The following is a 24,172-nucleotide window of genomic DNA, read 5'->3' as shown; positions in this document are numbered from 1 at the left end:
ACATGTCAAATTTTGCATCAAATCTTTCAAGCTTTTTCTCCATTTTTTCAATTTGTGCTGACACATATGGAGAACCATTAGACATCTAAGAAACTGACCTAGATTGTGGTTGCTCAATTGCCCATTGCTGTGTATCTGTTGCCATTTTTTCAAATAACAAACAAGCCTCTTGTGCATTTTTATCCTTGTATGAATCTCTGCATGAAGCATTGACAAGAGTTTTTGTAGTCATGTTTAGTCCTCGAAAAAATATATGCATTTGATCAGTACTGTTAATACCAGAATGTGGACATTTTCTAATCAACTCTTTGAACCGTTCCCACGCTTCATGAAACTCTTCATTTGGTTATTGTGCAAAAGATAAAATCTGAGTTCTCACATCAAGAGTCTTTGAAGCTGGATAATACTTACTTAAGAATTTTTCACTGAGTTGGTTCCAAGTGCTAATGCTTCCAGATGGAAGTGTGTGGAGCCATCTCTTTGCTTGATCTTTTAGAGTGTATGGAAATAAACAGAGCTTAATAGATTCGGCTGAAAATCTTCTCACCAAAATATTCTTGCATCCCACTAAAAATTCTGCAATGTGCATGTTAGGATCGTCGGTTGATAACCCATGAAATGTAGGTAGAATATTCAACATGTGTTGCTTTACTTCGAATGCAGACCCTTCCTCCACTTCCGGATAAGTAATGCAACTTGGTATGTTAGTGGCATGAGCTATTAATGAATCCCCTAATGGTTGACCACCCTCTGGAATAACAAATGCCATTGTTTTTTCATTGTGCAGATCCTCAGAAAACAAAGATTGTAAAAAAGTCCCCTGCAGGAAAGGAACCCACTGCAGATTTTGATTCCTGCGTCTCCTCCTTAAAGATTGCTCAGGTTCTGGATCAAATGGAATCAATTTTTGTGCTGCTGATCTAGTTCTGACCATGCATAGATTGTTGTAATCTGCAGTACTGCTGTAATCTGTAAAAATAAAATGAAAACGAAATGTAATAATTTTTTTTTTTATGTGTATAGACAGCAATAACTAACTGTAAATTTGATTAGAACGAATTATTTTAAATAATCCCCGGCAGCGGCGTCAATTTCTTGATAGAAATTTTACCACATACGTAACGGGTTAAAAACTCCTATAGTACTTGCAAGAAAGATAAGTTTGTTGTAGTATAAGATGGTTCTCGCAAGGTCGTTTCCACAAGGATTATTAAATAATTCGAAACAAACCAAATTCTAAGTAATTATTGTAAAGCAGAAAATTGAGATGATTGGTTTTATAATCTACTTAAATTAAAATGAATTTAATTAATAAAAATAAACTAGTCTGCAATATTAAAGATGAAGGGAAAAGAAAACTGTTTTGGAAAAATCAAATTAAGAAAACACTAGAGTTCCACCATCACCTAGCAATCCTATGTATTTTTACCAATTAATTATGATCTATACATGCCACTTTGAAGATTAGGTTTTCCTAATTTATATTCTACTTGGAATCTCCAACATAGAACGTATATCTAACTCGCAATCCGTCCGGACGTTCGGATCAAATCTGAACATGAGAGACTCATTATGCTTTATGAAAACCCTTTAAAAAATCATGCAACCCTTAAGATGTGGTGTTCATCTTAAGTGAAATTACAATTATTAATTACAAGAAGCCAACATCAATTTCAGGGAACCTTCCGACCAAAATTACATCAAATTACTTTTCTAAAGATCCTAATGGTGATCAGGCATTAAGACAATTAGATAGTTTTAATCACGGTGATCAATAATTCAAAATATGCATGCAATCAATCATAAGCAATTAAATAAAAATCACATATTCATGCTAAGGCTTACGACTTCACTCTAGCAAAAGGAATTAGTTACGCATATTCATAATTGAAATCATAGAAAATATTATTACGAATAAACGGAATGAAAACACCTTAAAGTAGAAAATCTCCAAGAACCCTAACCAAATTCTCAGTCTCCCAAGGTAGCATAAAAGAAAAGCCTCCCCCAAACTTATTTCACACTTTGTCCTCAAGGTGTGGAAAATAAATAGAAGAAACAAGAACAAAAATAAATCTACTAAATCCTAGAAAATGTAAAACAAATATCAAAGATAAAGAAAATACCCTAAGAAAACAAAATAGGAAAGAGAAACAATAAAAGAAAATAAAATAAAACAGAAAACAGAAAATAGAAGAAAAGAAAAAAAAAATGCAAGGACACACCTGAGCTTGACAAACGTTGGGCCATGAGACACATGGTCAATTGATCACTATTAGGATCTTTAGAAAAGTAATTTGATGCAATTTTGGTCGGAAGGTTCCCTGAAATTGATGTTGGCTTCTTGTGATTAATAATTGTAATTTCACTTAAGATGAACATCACATCTTAAGAGTTGCATGGTTTTTCAAAGGGTTTTCATAAAGCATAATGAGTCTCTCATGTTCAGATTTGATCCGAATGTCCGGACGGGTTGCATGTTAGATATACGTTCTATGTTAGAGGTTCCAAGTAGAATATAAATGAGGGAAACCTAACGTTCAAAGTGGCATGTATAGATCATAATTAATTGGTAAAAATACATAGGATTGCTAGGTGATGGTGGAACTCTAGTGCTTTCTTAATTTGATTTTTCCAAAACAGTTTTCTTTTCCCTTCTTCTTTAATATTGTAGACTAGTTTATTTTCATTAATTAAATTCATTTTAATTTAAGTAGATTATAAAACCAATCATCTCAATTTTCTGCTTTACAATAATTAATTGGAATTTGGTTTATTTCGAATTATTTAATAATCCTTGTGGAGAACGACCTTGCGAGAACCATCTTATACTACAACAACCTTGTCTTTCTTGCAAGTACTATAGGTGTTTTTAACCCGTTACGTGTGTGGTAAAATTTCTATTAGAGCTCCACCTGCTTTCCACGGCTTGTTAGGTAGTTGGCAATGGAAGAAAACAATCTTAAGAGGAAATCTCACTTTGACATATTAAAGTGTTTGGAAAATGTACATTAACGTGTGGTCATGGCATTTCTTAATGATTTTGCGATACAATAAAATTTTTTTTTTTTTTTTTAGAAAACTTCATTTTCTTCCTGAAAAATGATGAGTTTTAGACTATAAGCTTGTGTAAAATTAAAATCTAATTTTAGTCGCTGATAGATTTAATCATCTCATTTATGAATTATGTTTTGATGTTTTGTTTCTTTCTTTTTTTCCTATTTTTATTTTATTAATTACATTTAACTTTCATTTTCTTTTCATTCATCATAATATATTTTGATGTCTACATTTAGGTAAACTATTTTATATATATATATATATATATATTGACACACTCCGACCGAGATCAGAGTGTGCTGGCCGTCACGTGGAAGTGACGTAGCCATGTGCACAGTGCGGAAGCTAGAAAGATAGTAATATAAAAGTACGAATAATTAAAATCTAGCATACAAAAGTCAAAGTAAAGAGTGCTAGTGCGAGTGAACCGCTAAGTCAGAGCATTAAGTCTACAGCAGTCCAAATTAACATAATACGATAACAGTACACCCGAATTGACCCTACATTGGTGCGTGTCTGTCAAAAGCGCCGGGAAGCCCTCTGGGAAACCACTGAACCTGCTAGCTATCTAAAACCTGGAGGGGCGCAAAACAAAAGTGTGAGTGGGCAAAAACAAAGCTTTTCGAAAATCATTTCAAAAACAATATTCTAACCCCTCGCCGTAAAACCTGTATACTTCCCAGAAAATAAACATAAGTAAGTAGGTATAAATATGCCAATCATGCTCAAATATATGCCATGTCGGAACCTCAGCCTGAAATGTAAGTGCTTAGGTATAAATCACATCAATAACATATAATCTGGCAGCCGGAGTCACCCTACGTGACCTGTATGGCTGCATCTAGAGCTCAAATCTCAAACTCAATAACTAAACCGGCCCATGAGTCGGAACCACCTAAAGTAGTCTGTACGACAGGCCTGGGTGTAATACATATAACGTTCTAGTGCGACGATCACGTGAAGACTGTGCGAATAATCGCGGGTCACCTACGAGTCGGAACCACCCTAAGTGGTTTGTACGACAAGACTGTGCACCTAACTTGGATCCAAGCTGAGTGTGTGGTGCGGGAGGTGAACGACACGTGAAGGACTGTGCCCTACTCTGGGCGGAAGCACTAACACCGGGGGTGCAGGTTATGAGCTCTCTAAGTATCTCGAATCACCATTTAACAGTAAACATGAATAACACTTACCTGGCACTTACCTGCACGTCCACAGTACCAGATATGCATATATATATATATATATATGTATGTCACTACTAACGTGTGCAGCGATGCATAAACGATAATAATATGTTACATGGCATAAAACAATTAACCCTTTAAACAATTTCTGGGAAAATAAATGTATATAGGTATATACGGAAAACAAAAAGCCCACTCACTGGTACGTGGAAGGGTCGTAGCCCCCCTGCCTCGCGTGAGCACGCTCGTCCTCGGGATACGTGTCACCTATATGCGAAAATACTATAAAAACGTTAATTTTAAAGCACATAACCATCCGTTCAAAATAACTTCTCATACATTGCTCAAAATGGACAATTGAATATACCAACGTGCTCTACACAACCTCAGGAACACACCAGAATTTTTAGAAAAATTTTTCACCGCCACACGCGCCCCCACGCGCTGGCCACGCGCAGGCACGTGCCTGGCACACTGACGGCGTCAACTGACGCCGTTAGGAATATTCCGTCAAAGTTGACAGATTCCGTTAACGGCGTCAGGAATATTCCGTCAATTCTGACGGAATATTCCGTCTCCTTCTTCGATCAGTCTCCGGCGCCGGAAACTGGAAAACCTGCAATCGACGTTTTCTCGCTCATTTTTCAACCATTTTTCACGTTTCTTGCACCAAATTAACCTTTAGAACTAGTAGAACATGTCCCAACAAGTTTTAAGGCCTAAAACTATAAGATTATACCTGTCCAAAAACTCCATAACCGGCCAACCCGAACCAGGCTATTCCTACGTCCAATCTCGTCCAACGATGTACTCCCAAGCTCCTGGGAACCTCACAAAGACATCTAAGAGCTTCAAAAGTCCAAAAACAAGCTAGAATAAATTTGCATGAATAGTGCTCAAATCGGAGCTTACGAAATCGACGTGAAAACGACTGGTTTCTCACCTGAAAATGCTATGATCGTGTTCCCCTCGACCTCACGATCACGACCATGTCCTTGGTTTCCTCGATCTGTGACGATTGTTGTAGTTGTGTGTGTGTCCGTACGAATGTGAAGGAAGAAGAGGAAAGATAGAGGACTCGGGAGAAAGAGAGACAGGGAAAGGGACAGGAGCAGGTGGAGTGTATGGCTATGTGTGTGTGTGTGATTCCAAACATGCCAACAAGGCATACAAACAACCAATAACTCAAACAAACTAACTAAGGGGCAAAGTGGTCATTTCACATGTACGTTTCGATATTTTTCGGGGCGGGATATCACATATATATATATATATATAATATAGGAATATACAATTTGTATAATCTTCATTTAGGTACATTAATTCATTTGATATATTTCGGTATATCCATTGACACAAATATATAGGTACATTAATTCAATACGATACATTTCAGTACCTACATTTTGGTACATACATTTCAGTATTGATATTTAGGTCAATATAATATGATTCGATATATACATTTAGGTTCATTATAATATATGTCAGTACAAACATTTCAGTAGAGTCATTTATGTACACTTATGTATTTACATATTTATGTGTCACTAATTTCTTTTAATATTTTCTCATTTATGTTCATTTATAATTGAAAGAACTAATATGTGCATATTAATAAAATTAAAATTTTAGTGTAGAGACATTAAATAAAAAAATAGAATATAAATTTTAATAAAAGTACATTTCAGTCTTTAAAGGATTAAATTGAATATGTAATCTAGCACCAGTTTTTTTTTTTTTTTTTTTTCCTAATAATGTTCAAAACCATCCCCCCCCTCCTTCTCTTTTTTATTTTTTTTATTTTTTATTTTTTTATGCTCATTAGGTGCTCAAGATTGAAAATGATGATTTTTCTTAATAAGTAACTTATCTTCTATTTTCATTTTGAACCAGTTACTGCAATTTTCATGCATTTATGTAGAGTCGTATATTTTGTTTTCTTGCATGTTGTATACGCCACTGAATATTATTAAAATAAAATCAACATAAAAAATTGGTATTAAACTCACAATTTACACGAGTCGAAATGGAATTGGATTCTAATCAAATGGTTATGGAAGAAGTTGGAGCGGTAGTGGTATGGTAGTGGGATTGGAATTGGAGTTGGAAGTGGGAATGGTTGTGGGTGTAGTTGTGGTAGTGGTCCAACTCCAAGTGTGCCGAAGGTTGGGCGTTTCTTCTACACTAGTGCATTCATTTCAATGAAGAAACTTGCACTCCTCTGTTTGGAAGCCCCAATGGGAAATCTGTTTTGTTTAGTAACCATCTTTCATTGCTTTTATACAATTTGCATGCATTCATGTATGGAAATCTTTTGTTTTATTGCACGTCGTATGTGCCACTAAATAGTGTTAAAATGGGCCAACATAATAGATTCATTTTGAACTCGCAATTTACACAAGTTGAATTTAAAACGATATACTTACAAGTAAAAAGAAATATCACTAGAATGTAGTACTAGTGGTAAAACAACATTTTAATCTTTAGTTGAGTTTAGTCGTTTTCATGTGCATGAATAACTGAGGTCTTCGCTTTTTGGTTGCTCTTATATATATGCAGACCCATTATTGTAAGCAATGTCTAAGTTTAAAAAATGGCTCATGGCTTCCTCTTCGTCTTCTTATTCGCTTACATTATCTCTGCAACTAATATTCATGCAAGCAACCAAATTGAATGCATCTCTCTCCTGGCCTTGCCCCACATTCTATCTCTTCCTCCTGTAAATTGGAGTAGTTATGTTGATATTTGTCCTTGGAACGGCATCACTTGTAATCAGGAGGGTTGGGCCACTCATTTGATCTTACCATCCAAAAGACTCAAAGAAGGTATGTTTGTCTCAACACTTGGAAATCTCACAATCTCACCCATTTGAATCTTTCTCACAATTCCCTTTATGGCACCTTTGAAACTAAATTCTTCTCATCCTTGAATCACCTCGAGATCCTTGATTTAAGCTACAAACTTCTTTTGAAGAGCTACCGTTTTCTCTACGCCCCAAAAAATATCCGAACAATAGATTTGTCAAGCAATCACTTCCATGGTGGAATTCCATCTTCTTTCTTCCAACAAGCTTGGAACTTTACTAGTTTCAATGTCAACAACACCACCTTTTTTGGATATATCCCTTCATTTATTTTTCACCGATCAGGTCCTTCGAGAAGATTTTTGGATTTTATTCCTCTAATGACTCTAGTGCCAACATTTTTTGTGTGCTCGCAGGGGGGGTGTTCCAAATTGCAAATATTTCATGCCAGTCACAATAATTTGTCAGGATCCCATCCAGAAGATATCTATAATGCTACCAAACTTGAGGAACTTATATTACCTCTCAATTCACTAAATGGAGCCATTAGTGAAATAATTTCCAACCTCACCCACCTTGTAATCCTTGACCTCTATTATAATCATTTGAGTGGTGTGATCCAATCCAATTTCGGAAAGCTCTCCAAGTTAAAATTCATGTATTTTGATTTCAGTAGTTTAGAAGGTAATTTGCCCCCTTCTTTGATAAATTGCACAAACCTCCTAGGAATACATTTGGGATTCAACTACTTGGAAGGAGATCTTACCACACCTAATTTCTCCAAACTCAGTCACCTTAGTAAGCTTGACCTATTAGGAATAACTTCACAGGTATATTGCCGATAAGCCTTTACTCATGCAATTCACTAAAAATAGTTTGGTTGAGTAATAATCCTTATCTAGAAGGATAAATACAACTTGAGATTCTTTCATTGAAATCCATGTCCTTTCTCTCGCTTTCTCATATACGATTGACCAATTTCACATGGGCAATGAAGATATTAGTGGGTTGTAAAAGTCTTCACACACTCATCCTTACAAGTTCGTTTGACCACGAAACAATGCCAATTGATGATTACATGGTTGATTTTCACAAATTCCAAAATCCTCGTGTATTAGGTTTGGCTAACTGTGGGCTAACTAGTCAGATACATGGTTAGTTATCAAACCTAAAGAGTCTAGTGATATTGCAGCTAATTGGTAATCAAATCACAAGGTCAATTCCAAGTTGGTTGGGAACTCTTCCAAAACTCTTTTATATGGAAATGCCAGCCAACCAAATTTCAGGTGAATTTCCAAAACAACTTTGTAGATTGCCAATGCTAATGGTGAATGCATCTCCCGTAAACGGTTATGAATTTGAACTTCCCCTCTTCAACAGTGTAATAAAAATCTAATGTTTTTGCTGCATAGACTGTCTTACTTTCCTGGAATAATAGACCTATTGGTCAATAACATTAGTGGTAGTATACCTACTGAGATTGGCCAATTGCAGCTTCTTCATGGGTGGAATCTTGGAGGCTACAACTTCTCTGGCAACATTCCAGACCAAATATCGAACATAGAATATTTAGAGGGTTTGAATCTCTCCACAAATCATGTGTCAGGAAAATCCCCTCGTCAATGAAGAGCCTTAATTTCTTGACAGTATTTAAAGTCTCATACAATAATCTCGAAGGAAAAATACCAACGAGCATGTAGCTCCAGAGCTTCAATGCTTCTGCATTTAAGGGGAACCTTTAACTTTGTGGCGCTCCACTTCCAAATGAGTATAGAGAAATTGATGCGGATAATAAGAACAACGTCGTCCAAGATGTGGACAACAAACGTGATGAGATTCCTTGGTTTATATTTTTGCAGCCCTAGGTTTCATTGTCTGATTTTGGGGAGTTTGCGGTTTTTTAGTTCTTGACAAGACATGAAGGTACGTGTATTTTCGGTTCTTGGATCATGTCCAAGATTTGTTCTATGTGAAGATGGCAATGTCCATGGCCAGGATGAAAAGGACTAAGAACTAGATTGTTCTTTTCATTATATATTTTTTAGTTTAAATTAAAAAATTTGGATACACAAAATTTTACCCACTTACTAATACACTCTCTAATAGAGGTCAATCCTACCATTATATGTGTGAAATATATTGCACAAATATACAAACTATTTATGTTTGATAAATTAAATGTATAATCACTATTAGACTTATGACAAATTAAATTAGGAAAAAGGAATAAGAATATCTGGCATGTGAACAGAAGAGAGGTTCGATGTCATTGCCTTAAAGCTGTAGATGCCTCCCTACGTGCAGGTTATAGCGGTGCCTACAACTCCAAGATACAACCCAAAGCCTCACAGGATGTCTAAACTATTATGCACGCCAATGCTAGACGAGATTGCCAAATAGTGATCAATTGCCCAAGAATTATAAAGTAGGAATGTAAATTGACTGACAGAGATGTGAAAAGTGAAGAAGACAAAATATATATATTTTTTTAACGTATTCTATTTTATGTCTGAGGTTTCTTATTTAAAGAACTTCTCATACCTCTTTGGAAAAGGATCATGACTCTTCAAATAAAACAGAACTCTTAAATATTAAAAATAAATAAAATAATAATAAGTTTTGAATCTTTAAAATAAAATATAATTAAAATAACCAACAATCCCCCACAAGATTCAAAACTCTACGAGGAATAAAATAGACACAATTGCAGAAATGGAAGTATAGGCAATTTGTATGCCATGCAATGGGTGTAGGTGTCTTTTGGACTTGAACCAACACTTAGTGTTCATAGTTTTCACTTGAAGGAATCATAGTGAACTAAGTCTTGAACTAGATTCCTCTAATTCAGATTACAACATTTGACACACGTAGTACTAATCAAAAACTTGGCGCGGGTTAGCGCTATTTTTGGCCATGCTCTTAATCTCGATTCTCATGAGTGTTTTTAGAGAACAACCCAATTCTCGCAGTCACGGCCTCGTGACTACTCTCACTTAGGTGAGTCCTCCAAGAGTACATATGACATGTACTCTAGGGGAGATTGCCGGCCTTCGAACTCATTCAAGACATTGTCCTTCCTTAACATCACATATTATCAACATATATGTCATAAGGATGAGCAGAGGATTTTATTTCAAATCTCCTATTTTAGAGTGCTGGAATATAAGTCACGCAATGTGGATTGTTTCTACCCATTGAACCTTCTTCATGGGATCTCCAATCACAAAGGTTGGGTTTCCTCCCTAGGCGACTTCCTTATGGGTTTCAGCCCATCCCCCTCGACAACTCTAGAACTCCATTCTTATATAAACCTTTGGTCAATTGATCAGCAAAGTTCTTTTCTAACTTCACATAGTCCAAAGAAATAACTTTTTTATTTAACAAGCTCCTCACAAATTTGTATCTAACATTGATATGTCTATTTATATTCTTATTTGTATGTGTCTGCCTCACTAAACCTATCACGGCCTTATTATCACAATATGGAGATGGCAGGTATAGGCTTGCTCACCAATGGAATATCAAGCAAAAAATTCTTAATCCATTTAGTAGTATCAAGAGCTATGAGTTCAGATTCCATTGTATTTCCGGATATTATTGTTTGTTTCTTAGATCCCCAAGATATAGCTGCTCCTCCCAATAAAAATACATATCCTAAAGTAGATTTCACTTCGGAGCTATCTGTGATCAAATTTGCATCACTGTACCCTTCTTAGATACTTAAACACTCGCCTTAAAGCATTCCAGTGTTCTTTACTTTAGTTTATAGAATAATCCAAAGTTCCTCTTAGATACTTAAACACTCGCCTTAAAGCATTCCAGTGTTCTTTACTTGGATTATGAGTGTATCTACTTAGCCTTCCAATCACATAAGCTATATCGGGTCTAATTTTATTTGCTATATATATCAAAGGCCCAATCATCTAAGAATACTGGAGTTGACACACGGGTTCACCACTATTTTAAGTAAGCGCACACTTGGTTCATATGGTGTCAAGACAAGATTGCAATTGAAAAAATTCAACTTCTTAAGCATTTTCTCAATTGAACTAGCTTGGTTTATAATAAAACCTGCTTATGTTCTTTCTACTTTCATTCCCAAAATAATATTGGCTTCTCCTAGATCTTTCATATCAAACCCCCTTGATAGATAAGACTTAACATCTTTCACAATTTCCAGACTTGTACCAAATAATAATATATCATCAACGTAAAGACAACATAAAATAATACATTGTCCATTGCATTCCTTATAGTAGACACACTTTTCATGATCATTAATTTCAAAATCACATTCTAAAATGACTTTATCAAACTTCTCATGCCATTGCTTTGGAGCTTGCGTAAGTCCATATAAGAATTTAACCAACTTACACACTTTATGTTCTTGGCTTTTCACTACAAATTCTTCGGGTTGCTCCATGTAAATTTCTTCATCTAAGTCTCCATTCAGAAATGTTGTTTTGACATCCATTTGATGAACTACTAAATTGTGTATGGAAGCTAACGGTATAAGGATCCTAATTTTGGTAATCCTAGACACAGGAATGTAAGTGTCAAAATAATCAATTCCTTTCTTTTGAGTGAATCCTTTGGCAACTAGCCTAGCTTTGTACTTGTCTATACTTCCATCAGGCTTTAGTTTCTTCCTAAATACCCACTTACGACCAATTGGTGTAGTACCGGGTGGTAAATCCGTTAACTCCCAAGTGTTGTTTTGTAAAATAGACTCAACTTCACTATTTATAGCTTCTTTCCAAAATGGAGCATCGACGGAGATCATGGCTTCTTTATATGTTATTGGATCATCTTTAGTTAAAAAGGTATAAAAATCATCACCAAAGTTTTTCTCCACTCTAGGTCTCTTGCTCCTTCTAAGTTCTGCTGGAGGCTCTTCTTCATTTGTAACTTGATGGCTAATGCTTGTGGAGGCTTTGTCATTGCTAGTGCATGATCTATATGCCACTTGCTTTTGCATTCTAGTCTTGAAAGGAAAAATGTCTTCAAAATAAGTTGCAGCCCTAGACTCCAATATAGTGTTATTCGAAATTTCATTTATTTCAGAGTTGATGACTAGAAAACAGTATCCATAGTTTTAGGTCATATCTTCTTTCTTTTAGGTTCTGGGATTGCAACGTTAGCCAAACACCCCCACGCTTTCAAGCCTTGAAGTTTTGGAGTTCTATTTTCATATTTCATATGGAATAGTAGTGCTGTCTTTAACGATTTCTCTATTTAATATAAAACATACAATCAACATTGCTTCCCCCCACAAATTTTTAGGTAATCCAAAACTCAAAAGCATTGCGTTCACCATGTCCAATAAGGTCCTATTCTTCATTAGATTGAGGAGAATAAGGCTTCATATATAATACCAGTCTTTTCATAGAAAACACTAAGTTCAGTAAGAGTGTACTCACCACCTCTATCAAACCTAAGTCTCTTTATCCTTTTATCTAATTGATTTTCCACTTCTGTCTTGTAAATCTTAAATTTACCAAATACTTCATCCTTAGTCTTTATCAAATAAATATAACTATACTTCAAACAATCATCTATAAATGTGACAAAATACTTATTACCAGCTCTAGTAGGTGATTTATTTGAGGCAAAAACATCATTATGTATAAGCTCTAAAATTTGGGTGTTCCTTTCAATGGACTTAAAAGGTTTCTTGGGTTGTTTTTCTTGCACACAAATTTCACACTTATGCTTGAGATTCATGTTTGACTTGGGGACCAGGTCCAAATCCATCATTTTCCTAATTTTGAACAAATTTACATGTCCCAACCGTCTATGCCAAACATTACTAGATTCAACATTGAGAACTTTTGGAAGAGTATTGCACTTGGAAGAGACACTTCACAAAACAATCCTTCACTAATAAAATGTTTTCCAATAAATACATTATTCTTGGTTATTACAACCTAACAACTTTATAGCCTTGCTTTACCAAACATGATCCACTAGTTAAATTTCTTCTAATATCAGGTAGATGTTGCACGTTCTTCAAAATTAAGATCTTTCCAGATGTCATCTTCAATTCTATGACTCAAATTCCAAGCACTTGAGACATTGAGTCATTCCCTAGAGTTACACGTCTACCACCTGATTCCTAGTAGGTTTTGAAACATTCACGATCAAAATAGACATGTAAATTAACTCCAGAATCTACCCACCGATCCTTATTTTCATAAAATAAAATTGACAAAGGAATCATACTTCAAATGTGTTTGAGTCTTCTTGAAGTTCTTATTTTGGTTGGGTGATTTGAACTTAAAATTTGTTCTTTTGGGTTTGAAATTATTCTTATTATTTTTGGTGAACTTGTTTTTGCTTTTGCCAATTTTGTTGGTGTCATTTTCAATTAAGTTCACAGTTGTTTGCTTTCGGTTTCCTTCCTTTGGGTTGACCTATGTTTCTCTTCAACCCTTACTGAATTCATGACTTGAACCAAAGTAAGTTCTCCTTGTTTATGCCTTAGGGTTCTAGCAAAGTCATTCTGAGGCAGTTTATCAATAAGTTAGAAGACTTTAAGGTCCTCACTGAACTTTGTTCCTTTCTTTTCAACTCTTCTTAATTGGTCATGATGCTCATGTATTTGTTCCCCCACAGACTTGTTATCAACCATCTTATAATCATTAAAGTTTGAGATCATGAACCTATCCATCCCAGTGTCTACAATTCCATATTCCACTTCTAAAGTTTCCCAAAGTTCTTTGGCGGTGGATGTAATAGCATGATACACATCATAGAGGTGATAAAAAAGGGCACTTAAGATTCTGTTGTGACAATGGTATTCTATTAGTTCAAGGGTTAGTTTAGAAGATGACTCTCTAGAAGAGGATTCTTTGTTTGATTGATTTTCTTCAAGTGCGGATACAAGTCCTAAGATAGTTAACCAATATTTCACTTGTTTTTGCCCTTTACGGAAATTATAGCCACTAAAATTTTCAGGCTTAACACTATTGGCTTCTTCTAAACTTGTTATTTGTTATGTAATATTGACTAATAAGAAGTGAGAGGGAGGAGAAAGAGAGAGAGAGAGAAATAAGATTGCTACAACACTGTAGAAATTAAACAAGTTTGTCATTCAAAAGTTTCAACAAATATAGAATGAACTATACTATTGTATAAAAGCAATTAATATATCAATATGCAATCATGAAATAGTAAATAGTTAACTAGAAAACTCAATTAATATAGGATCAATCCCAGAGAATAAATGACAGATAAGCAGTATTAAAGTGTTTTCGTATTGAATAAAAAAAATATGCAGAGAATCAAAGATGCAATGAAGGCAATATTATAAACACACTTCTTTGCAACTATATTAGTAATTTAAGAATCAAATAATTAACGACAGGAGTAAAATGGTTCAACTGCTATTTAGATGCAATCAACAAAGGGCATGGTTAGCCTTTCCCAGAAAATTCAACGACAAGAAAACTACAGTTATTGGGCTTTTAAAGCACTGTGAAAATAGATTTTAAAAATTTGCAATTATATTATCACACTTCTACGACTTTAGATAAATATATTGCAGAAATACACCAACTATTTATATGATCAAATATAATAAATTAAATATATAATCACTATTAGACTTATAAAAAATTAAATTAGGAAAAAGGAATAAGAATATCTGGTTTGTGAACTGAAGAAAGGCACGATGTCGTTGCCCTAAAGATGTAGACGCCTCCCTACATGCAAGTTATGGGGGTGCCTAAAACTCTAAGATACAACTCAAAACCTCACAGGATGTCTGATCCGTTATGCACACCAACATCAGACGGGATTGCCAAGTAGTGATCGATTACCCAAGAATTATAAAGTAGGAATGTAAATTGACTGACAGAGATGTGTGACATCCTACATCGTCCAGGGGAGTGATCCTTATATGTATATTCCCATCCCTACCTAGCATGACGCCTTTTGGGAGCTCATTGGCTTTGGGTTTCATGGGAACTCCGAAGTTAAGCGAGTAGCACGCGAGAGCATTCTCAGGATGGGTGACCCACTGGAAGTTCTCGTGTGAGTTTCCAGAAACAAAACCGTGAGGGCGTGGTCGGAGCCCAAAACAAACAATATCGTGCTAAGGTGGAGTCGAGCCTGGGAAGTGGTGGGGGCTCGGGCCGGGATATGACAGATGTGAGAAGTGAAGAAGACATGATAGTCTTTTTGAACATATTCATTTTCTGTCTAAGGTTTCTTATTTAAAGAACTTCTCATACCTCTTTAGAAAAGGATTATCACTCTTTAAATAAAACACAACTCTTAAATATTATAGATAAATAAAATAATAATAAGTTTTGAATCTTTAAAATAAAATATAATTAAAATACTTAAAATAACCAACAATATGTGGAACACACCTGTATTAGAGAGTGTTAATTTTGTGTATTTAGTTAGTATGGCTCTTATAGTTTTTATTTATTTGTTTTCATCATGATGTAAGGTTTGTTCTAATATATATAATAGTACAATAAACCATTCGGACATACAAAATTAACAAACTTGTTTACACACTTTTTACTTCTAGTACATGTGAGCTCCATCATTGTATATGGGTCTCTCTTATATTAAAGTGTGTCAATAGAAGTGCCAATTTGTGTGTCCAAGTGGACATCGTGTGTTAATTTGTATGTTCAAGTAGCCACAACAATAGTAATATATTCTTTCTAGTTTCGCCATGGTATCAGCCCAATGTCAAATTTGAGTATTTTATTATATGAATAATTAACAATGTTCAATTGTTCATATAATGACGACAATTAACATCGTGAAGCAGTTTTTACATGAACTTTGGAAATATACAAAATGTTTCTTTTAATTTTGAAAATATTAGTAGTTCTTCATTTTTGAAACCAACTAACTTGAAACATACTGTTAAAACTTTATTGAAATTCATTCAAATATTCTAAAATCATTACAACGATTGTTGTTTAACATATCTGCTAATATTTGTTCTCAAAAGAAATGTCTACTTAAATTCCAAACTAACAAAAAACAAATTGTATGCACGAACTCCTCAAACTTTCATTGCTTCTCGTCTATCCATGATCTTTTCCTCCAATGCTTGAAAACTTGACGAGCACGGTTATTCCCCACTGGGATCTGGGGTCCAAGAGGTTTGAATCACATCACGAAGCACTAGTGTTTTATACGACTCACCTTGGGGCGTGCCTAGGCGGCCTTGGAGGCGGGGTACTAGGTTTTCGCCTCTGTTTATGGGTGCCAGCGTGGGGCGGCATTGGGGTGCGCCTAGGCTTGTATTTCCTTTAAATTCCCTATAATAATTGATCCACTAAGCTTGTATTTCATTTTAAATTCCCTATAATTGCTCCACTCGACATTTATTTTATTTTAAATTCTCTATAATTGCTCCACTTAACATTTATTTCCTTTTGAATTGCCTATAATTGCAACATTCAACTTTTATTCTCCTTGAAATTCCTTATAATTGTGGCCACTTAGTCTTATTTCTCTTGAAGTTCTCTATAATTGCTTATAATAAAATAAATAATTACTGTTGTAAATAGTGGGTATGTATGCCCACATGCATACAGTAAACATTTCATATGCTTAATAGTGTAATTTGTTTGTTTCCAAGATAGTTGCTCTATAAATAGAGCATTACGAGTGTTCAACAAACAAGAACAACAATATAATAAGACCAACAAGATAAGGAAAGAAAAGTTAGAATATTTTTAGTATCCTCTTATTTCTCTTTAATTTGCAATCATTTTGTGTAATATTTTGCAACAACCTCGCTTATATCCCTACCAAAGGTTATTTCTCTAACTTTTGCCTTTTTATAACACGTTATCAGCATGACTCTCTAACCCTAAAACATTTTCTCATTTCTCTTCGCCGAAAGAAAAAAAAATGTTTCCTCTAAGGTTTTTACTGTTCTTCTTTTTCCTCTGCTCAATTGCTGGATATACCCTCGCAAAGAATTGTTTGCACCATGTTTACTTCTAGTTCTCAACCTAACAGTTACTTATATCTTTGATTTCTTATTTGGTGTAACTCTTGACTATTAACCCAATGTTTATTTATGCAATCCAAAATGGTGTGGTATCATCGCCTATCTTGGACTACAGATTTAATTTTACTGCAAATTTTAGGTGGAGCAGTATAATCGCCCACCCTATCCTGCATATTTAAATTTGCCTGCTATTTAATTTTATTGCAATTTTAGGTGATGTGGAATAATCACCCACCCTACTCTGCATATTTAATGTTATTGCAATTTTAGGTGGTGCGATATAATCGTCCACCCTACTCTGCATATTTAAATTTTATTGCAATTTTAGGAGGTGCAGTATAATCGTTCACCCTGCTCTGCATATTTAAATTTTCCTGCTGCTTAAAGTGGTGCGGAATAATCGCCCATCCTATATTTGTTTAGATGAGAATGGTGCGGTACAATCGCCTTTCTCATTAATCATGTAAATCTCGAGCCTGAAGTTTCGAGTACTTATCATTTTGGCTTGAAGATCAAAATTTGTAAGAACCAGAAGTTCTAACAATATATTCCTCCAGAATACGTATTATTGCAAGTTCTTACACACCTCATTTTCTTTCAGAAAAGAAAATAACGAACTTGGCAAAGCTTAATTTTGTTGCCCTGGATATTATTGGAAAGAATTACCTTACCTGGGTAATGAATGCCAAGATCCATCTGGAGGGAGGAAATCTTGGGGATACCATCAAGGAGGATACCAGTGCATCCTCTCAAGATCGGGCGAAGGCCATGATCTTTATTTTTCGCCACCTTGATGAGAGACCGAAGAACAAGTACCTCACAGTTGAAGATCCATTAACCCTCTGAAAGGCACTAAAAAATAGATATAATCACCAGAAAACGGTGATTCTTCCAAGGGCTCGTTATGAGTGGACTCACCTAAGGATCCAGGATTTCAAGATAGTGGTTGAATACAATTCTGCAATGTTCAGAATTAGTTCCTAGTTGAAGCTCTGTGGAGAAACAATAACCGAGGAAGATATACTGGAAAAGACTTTCAGCACCTTTCATGCCTCCAACGTGCTCCTACAGTAGCAGTATAGAGAAAGAGGCTTTACTGAGTACAACTAGCTGATATCTGTACTCCTTGTAGCTGAGGAAAACAATGAGCTTCTGATGAAGAATCATCAGTTCCGGCCTACTAGATTTGCACCATTCCGAGAAGTGAATGCTGCTTCCCTTGAAGGGAATACCACATCCTCTTGTGGCAATAATTACAAACGAGGACATGGCCACAAGCAAGGCCAGTGGAATGGGAAAGGCAAGAACCATGGTGTCCAGTTTCACAACCAGGTTCCAAGGCATAATACAAGCCCGAGCTTTAAGAATGCAAATTGCCAGAAAGGCAAAACTCATATGAACACTCCTAGAAATCATGAAGGAGTTTTCCATAGGTGTGGTGGTAATGGGCACTAGGCGAGTACTTGTCGTACCCCAAACATCTAGTGGATCTGTATCAAGCCTCCCTCAAGGAAAAGGGTGTCGAGATTAATTTCCTCGATCAGGCTCAACCAATGGAAATACCTGATCCAGTGTCCAATTTATCAGGACAATTGAACACTACCCACCTGGATGTTTCAGACTTTATTACTGAAAGAGGAAATGAAGTTTATGGGTCCGATTGAATCATTTATATTTAATGTACTCTTGTTATTTGTATTTGTGGTTTAATGAATAAACTCCTTTTTAATTGTAATTTCTTTACTTAGAGAACATGGATAAAAATTATGGTTATTCTCGAAACAAGAGCAATGGCGGAGATTTTTGTCTTGCAAATTGCGCAACCACGCATTCAATACTTCGAGATCGAAAGTATTTCTCGAACTTGGTACTTGCAAAAGTAAAGGCAACAAAAATATCAGGGCAATCAGATGTAATTGAAGGCTCAGGAAAAGCCCAGATTATGTTACCAAATGGAACAATATTGTTCATACAGAATGCATTGTACGCTACTCAATCCACTCAAAATTTGTTGAGTTTTAAAGACATACGTTTAAATGGATACCACATTGAAACGAAAAGTGCAGAAGATGTGGAATATTTATGCATTACCTCTAATGATACGCAGAAGCATATATTGGAGAAGTTGCATGGTTTATCAAGTGGATTGTATTATACATACATAAAGACAATTAAGGTACATGAATGATATCCCTTGCAAGGCTTGTTTTCAAGGAAAGTTGGTAATTAGACCATCACAACTAAAGGTTGATGCTGAATCCCTATCATTTTTGCAAAGAATTCAAGGGGATATTTGTGGGCCTATTCAACCACCTTGTGGAGCATTTCGATATTTTATGGTTCTGGTTGATGCATTTACCCGATGGTCACATGTTTGCCTATTATCTACTTGAAATGTAGCTTTTGCGAGACTTCTTGCTCAAATAATTAAGTTACCAGTACAGTTCCTAGATCATCCTATTAAGTCAATCCGACTTGATAACACTAGTGAATTTACATCTTAAACCTTTGATGATTACTGTATGATACTGGGCATTGATGTTGAACACCATGTTCCTCATGTCCATACTCAAAATGGTTTAGCAGAGGCATTTATCAAGTGGCTTCAATTAATAGCCCACACTCTGCTCATGAAAACGAAATTGCCAGTCTCTGCATGGGGACATACCATCTTACATGCTGCATCATTGGTTAGATTGAGACCCATAGCCAACCACCAATATTCATCAATACAACTCATGTTTGGACGTTAACCAAACATTTCACATCTACGAGTTTTTGGTTGTGCTGTTTATGTGCCTGTTGCACTGCCACAACGTACTAAAATTGGGACCTCAATGTAGACTAGGAATTTATGTGGGTTTTGATTCACCATCTGTCATTAGATATTTTGAACCCTTGACAGGTGATATGTTTACAGCTCGTTTTGCTGATTGTCATTTTGATGAGACAGTCTTCCTGTCGTTAGGGGAAGAAAAAATTGTTCCAGAAGAACGGCAAGAGTTAACATGGGTTGTTCCCACCTTGTCCCATTTTGATCCATAAAAGCATTCAATGTGAAAATGAAGTGAAAAGGATCATTCATCTTCAAAGTATTGCTAATCAAATGCCAGATGCATTTAATGATGCTTCAAAAATGACAAAGTCACATATACCAGTTGCAAATGCACCTGCAAGAATTGATGTCCCTGGTGGACAAAATAAAGTGGCAACGAATGATTCATCTAGTGCATGCTTGAAGCGTGGTAAACCCCTAGGTTCAAAAGATTCAGCCCCTCAAAAGAGAAAGATGAGGGCATAGTTGAACCCAAATGAAATCATTCAGGAAAAGAAAATGAATGATAAATCCACAATTCATGATTCTGTACTTCCAGAAGAAAAAAAATGTCCTTGATGAGACATTTGTCCCTGAAGAGACAGAAGTACATGAAAGCAAAGAAATATACATAAATTATGCATGTACTAATGAATTGTGGGATCGAAATGAAATAATCATCGACGACATGTTTGCATTTGCAATAGCCATTGAAATTATATTAAGCGATGACATTAAACCCCGCTCTGTTGAAGAATGCAAATAGAGACAAGATTGGCCTAAGTGGAAAGATGCAATCCAGGCAGAATTAAATTCCTTGGAAAGGCGAAGTGTTTTTGGACCGGTAGTCCAAACCCCGCCTGGTGTAAACCCCGTGGGTTATAAATGGGTATTCACAAGGAAACGCAACGAGAAAAACGAGATTGCAAGATATAAAGCATGACTCGTTGCACAAGGTTTTTCACAAAGACCTAGAATTGATTATGAAGATACATACTCTCTTGTAATGGACACAATTACGTTCTGTTACTTAATAAGTTTGGTGGTTTCAGAAAAACTTGACATTCGACTTATGGATGTCATCGCCACATATCTATATGGAGAATTAGATACTGACATATATATGAAAGTCCCAGAAGGACTTAAGTTGCCTGAAGCAACTAACAAACCACGAGGTATGTTCTCAATCAAATTAAGGCGATCATTATATGGGCTGAAACAATATGGATGAATGTGGTATAATCATCTCAGTGAATATTTGATTAAAGAAGGATATATCAACGATGTCATCTTTCCTTGTGTGTTCATTAAGAAATCAAATACTAGATTTGCTATAGTAGCAGTATATGTTGATGATATGAACCTCGATGGAACCTCTAAAGAGCTCAATAAAACTGTTGAATATTTGAAAAGCGAATTTGAAATGAAAGACCTTCGGAAAACAAAATATTGTCTAGGCCTGCAAATCGAGCATTGTGTTAATGAAATTTTGGTCCATCAATCAGCTTACTTTGAAAAAATACTGAAGCAATTTGGCATGGACAAGGCTTATCTACTTAGCACCCCAATGGTCGTTCATTCTTTAAACATTAAGAAAGATCCATTCCGTCTAAAGGAAGATGATGAACTGGTCCTTGGTCCAGAAGTACCATATTTGAGTGCAATAGGTGCTTTATTGTATTTAGCACAATGTACTAGACCAAATATAGCTTTTTCAGTCAACTTGTTAGTAAGGTATTGCTCTGCTCCAACAATTCGTCATTAGAAGGGAATCAAAGATGTATTGTTATACCTTCGTGAAACAACAGACATGGGTCTTTTCTACTCAGAGAAATCCACAAATAACCAAATTCTTGTTGGATATGCAGATGCTGGTTTCCTCTTTGATCCGTACAAAGCCCGCTCACAAAATGAATATCTGTTCACTAATGGAGATACTGCAATTTTATGGCGATCAACAAAGCAAACATTAGTTGCTACATCTTCCAATCACTCGGAAATAATTGCTTTACATGAAGCAAGTCGTGAATGTTCTTGGTTAAGATCAATGATCCATCACATCCGAAATTCATGTGGTCTACTTTCAAAGACAGATAATCCAACTGTCATCCATGAAGATAATGCAGCCTGTGTTGCCCAAATAAAGGAAGAATTCATCAAGGCTAATAAAACTAAACACATATCTCCAAGATTTTTCAATGCACATGAGCTTCAGAAAGCCAAAGTGATTGAGGTCAGACAAATCTGTTCCAATGAAAATTTGGCAGACTTGCTCACCAAATCTCTACCAAAGTGCACATTTCAGAAGTTAGTGCAGGGAATCGGATTACGTCAGCTTACAAATTTGAAGAATGCGGAATCAAAGGGAGATACAATTTAGGAGGAGCATCCATAATACATGCATGTTGTACTCTTTTTCCTTCAATTAGGATTTTTCCCACTGAGTTTTTCCTATCAAGGTTTTAACGAGGCAACACAAGCATGCTTAACACCATATCAACAGTCCAGGTAAAAGTTGTACTTTTTTCCTTCGCTAAGGTTTTTTCCCACTGGGTTTTTTCAAGCAAGGTTTTAACAAGGCAACTGATGTTGATATATGGGCATCCAAGTGGGAGTGTTATAAACATTTCATATGCTTAATAGTGTAATTTGTTTGTTTCCAAAATAGTTGCTCTATAAATAGAGCATTACGAGTGTTCAACAAACAAGAACAACAATATAATAACAACAACGAGATAAAGAAAGAAAAGTTAGAATATTTTCAGTATCCTCTTATTTCTCTCTAATCTGCAGTCATTTTGTGTAATATTTTGCAACAGTCTCGCTCCTATCCCTAGCAAAGGTTATTTCTCTAACTTTTGCCTTTTTATAACAATTACAACATTTTAAGATTATATGACATAGTTTCCAAGTACAACTAACTTAGTAATGAAGACTATGATATTATCATTGATATAGTTATAAATATATTTTTTTCACAAAGTATTATATTTTATAAATATAATTTACCTATAATATATATTAAAATTTTAAGTACCCTGAAGTTTCACCTCATGCCTAGAGAGGACTATCCATGGGACGACCTGCCTACCCCTTTACAAGAATAACAGAGATAAACAGACATAGATAAAAGGCATCACCATAAACCTACCTCTTCATGAATATTTGTAATTTCACAAGCTATTACGCATTTTCTGCAACACAATTACACATAAAGTCACCTTATTAGGCTTTTTTTTTTGCTTTTTCTTTTTTAGTAAAACCATTAAATGAGTAAAATCACTTAAATGCATACGTGGAAGATCAATTTGTAAATCACCATAACAAAATATAAGGGTAAATTACATAAAACTACCTTAACTATTGGGTTAGCCACAGTTTCATACCCCATCTTTAAAAAATATCAATATCATACCTCATGTTATGAATTTGTTACAATTTCATACCTTCCGTTAGTTTGTCTGTCAATTATTCAATTAAATAGTAACGTGACTTGAGACGAGGCTCAATCTCTATTAAAAAATTAATTAAATGTTAAAAACTAAAAAAGTAAAATCATTTATTTATTTATTTTGCATGGGAGAGCCACCCCTTATCCCCCTCACCTTTCTTCCCCGCTCCTGTCTTCTCCCAACTCAAAACCACAACCACCCAACCCATATCCCACCCTTTCTCTCTCTCTCTCTCATCCGCTCCGCACACTCCCCCGCCTCACCTGCTCCCTCGCCACTTCCTCCTCTTCTCAGGAGTTCAACATCACATTCACGCCACCGAAGCCCAAGCCCAAACCCGACTCCACCTAGCTTGCCCAGGATGCCCTCGCTGGGCAGCACATCATCCCCTGGATCGTCCGCGGCGAGGACGGCAACCTCAAGCTCCAGTCTTACCCTCGCGCACGTTTCCTCCAGGCCATCGAGACCAAGAGTAAGAGTGCCAAGAAGAAGAATGAGGGTGCCAAGAAGTGAGTGCCCACGACTGAGCCCAAGTACTCGAAAGCCGCCTGGAGGTTCTACAATGAGAATTTCAGAGACGCCGAGCAGCAGTTCGGCAAGGTTCTCGCCGCCGCCGGAGGTAATTGTATCGAATCCCTTGCCTCTGAAATGGAGAAGAAGAATGGCATTGTTGACATTCAAATTGGAACCCATTTCTGTAAACTGGACGTTTGGTATAGCATGTGGCTCCGAGTCAGCCCGTGAGCTTTAAACAAACTCAGTACCGAGTCAAGGTTGTGGGTGGCTGTGGGTTCGAACTGGAGCTTTATGGAAGCAGAAATTGTGGAATCTGGAGATAAACCACATGATTTTTTGAGATGG

General features: G+C 35.8%; 1 non-coding gene across 1 annotated transcript; it reads left to right on the top strand.

The window, feature by feature from the left end:
• The first annotated feature begins 275 nt into the window (after window positions 1-275).
• LOC125479999 lies at window positions 276-375 on the top strand. The gene has a single exon (XR_007260411.1). It is a non-coding gene; the product is annotated as a small nucleolar RNA R71 (small nucleolar RNA).
• Window positions 376-24,172: the final 23,797 nt, after the last annotated feature.

Source organism: the organism of the source record quoted next, unplaced genomic scaffold, assembly GCF_019419815.1.
Source record: "Pyrus x bretschneideri cultivar Hongxiangsu unplaced genomic scaffold, Pyrus_bretschneideri_v1 Contig30, whole genome shotgun sequence".
Lineage (NCBI taxonomy): Eukaryota > Viridiplantae > Streptophyta > Magnoliopsida > Rosales > Rosaceae > Pyrus > Pyrus x bretschneideri.
The sequence above is the reverse complement of the archived record's forward strand: the minus strand, read 5'-3'. Positions and strand labels throughout refer to the sequence as shown.